Source organism: Homarus americanus, unplaced genomic scaffold (genome assembly GCF_018991925.1).
Source record: "Homarus americanus isolate GMGI-L3 unplaced genomic scaffold, GMGI_Hamer_2.0 scaffold56009, whole genome shotgun sequence".
Lineage (NCBI taxonomy): Eukaryota > Metazoa > Arthropoda > Malacostraca > Decapoda > Nephropidae > Homarus > Homarus americanus.
The window spans coordinates 5,009,762-5,011,979 of record NW_024739542.1 but is presented as its reverse complement, the minus strand read 5'-3'; the positions used below and the strand labels follow the sequence as shown (position 1 = coordinate 5,011,979).

The window sequence follows — 2,218 nt, the reverse complement described above, 5'->3', positions numbered from 1 at the left end:
ACTGGGGGTACAGTGAGGCCAGCTGAGTGATACAGGGTCGCACACTGAGACCATGAGTCTAGGGGATACCTAGAGGAACATTTTATCTCCCTTATTACGGGTGTATGTTGAGTTGGGTGGAGCATGGTTCACGGGTATTGGTGGACCCAGTAACATACCAATAACAGTGACAATATATTTGGGTGTAGTTAATAACATTTCTCAGTTACTGATATTATCTTGACGTGTGTAGTTTAATATTTCTTAAACAATTTTGATAGTATTATGTTTTGAATGTTTGTGTCACTAAGTGGAACCAGAGTGATACTGTGAATGATTCTTTTAATGCATTAATTTGTCTTTATAATTCCGATCTCAGGTATAACCTTTGTTCCCCAGAGTAGTGGTTAAGTTAGGTTAGGAAGTGTGCATCTGTTGGGGTGATATAATTTTGATGAGTGCCCTTAAGGCCTATTCATTGTAGAATTATTAATTTCTTATTTTTGAATACCATTTTCTCAGTGCTGGATATTATTTTGTTGAAAGCCCTTAAGGCCTGTTTCATGTGTGCAAGCAACATTTCTTAATACTTCAAATTTATTGTTGCCTGAGTTTCTAATAATTTCTATATCATGTATAACTTTTATTCCCCAGAGTAGTGTTTTAAGTTCCAGTTAAGAGGTGAGCATATTGGTGTACCATTATTTGATTGTGTTTGTAGTGTTGGAGGGAATATAAGTGTCTAAATTTTACAGTGTGTCTCATTCATCCCAGTCACAGACGCTATCCTCCCATGGGTCACGGACAATTCATTTTGTTTAGTAGATTTAAGTGTTCTTGTGCTGGTTTGGGATTTTTCTCAAATGGGCGCTTCCACTGCCATGACCATCTATTAATCTTTAATAAACTCCAAGTCAAGTGAGAAATTAAAGTCCAGTAAATTCCGACCGGTTACATATATATATATATATATATAACGAAAAATATGTACAATTAATTCACAACGAAGTTCATCCTCAGGTAAATGTACGATAAATCCTGATATGGCATCCTTCTATTCATGAGCAGAGTGGCGCAGTGGAAGCGTGCTGGGCCCATAACCCAGAGGTCCGTAGATCGAAACTACGCTCTGCTACAGTCTATTTTATTTTTTTATTCTTTATGTAACTCTTAATATGTAATCTAATAAGACCTTATAGTTTTGTTGCTTGAGTCACCTTCTCACAATGGCCCGAGAGTATCACCTCGTTGTCAACATACAGCACACATCCAGGTCGTTTTCATATTCGGTCTCTTGTTAAGTTTTAGCGGCAGTTATAACTCAAGAATGCAACTCACACCTTGATGAAGGTTTAAAACTCATAACAGAGGCTGAGTTGCAACTTCCAGTGATTATAGCTAAGAAATTTATATAGTTATTACGATATTCCATACTGTAAAATACGTCAAACGATATAACTTCATAAATAAATACAATCCTAACTAAACTTTCTCTCAATTAACAAAAACAATAATTAAGAAAATGTACTCTCAGTTTAAGTAATTAATTATAAACTGCAATCTTGGCTCGCTTGACTAATTAATTATTATAAATATGTAATCTCAATTTAAGTAATGACATCATACAGGTAATGTCTGCTTTAACTAAGTAATTACCAGAAAGATGTAACCTCACCTTAATTAATACTAACTGCTACAAAATCTAATCTCAGCGCAGAGAACGACGCTACGCTTAGGACCAGTCAGAGAATTATAACGACCAGAGAGGGAAAGGCGGGCGGCGTGGAGGAAGGAAGGAAACGAAGAAAGGAGAGAGGGAAGGAAGGGAGGGTGGGATGGAGGGGGGAGGGAAGGGCGGCGTGAAGGGAGGAAGGAAGTGAGGTAAGGAGAAATGGAGGGAAAGAGAAAGAGAGAAAGAAGGAAGACCGGCGTGGAGGGAAGGAAAGGGAGCGTGGAGGGAGACAGGAGAGGAAGATAGCTAGGAAAGGGGAAAGTAAGGGAAGGGAGGAAGATCATGGAAAGGAGAAAGGGCAACAGGAAAAGTGAGAATGAAAGGACAGAGGCAGTGAGGCAAGGAAAGTTAGAGGGAGAGAGGGAGGAAGAGCAAAGAAGGGAGGAAAGACAACAGAGAGAATGAGGGAGGGTAACGAGAGAAGGCAGAGGTATAGGGGTCCACGTAAACGAAGCAGTGAGGAAGGGAGAAGGATCAGCTCGCCTGACCCGGGTCAATTTACACCAC

General features: G+C 39.5%; 1 non-coding gene across 1 annotated transcript; it reads left to right on the top strand.

Annotated features, from left to right (window-relative positions):
- Positions 1–1,042: 1,042 nt before the first annotated feature.
- On the top strand, positions 1,043–1,114 carry Trnam-cau. Its single transcript has one exon. It is a non-coding gene; the product is annotated as a tRNA-Met (tRNA).
- Positions 1,115–2,218: the final 1,104 nt, after the last annotated feature.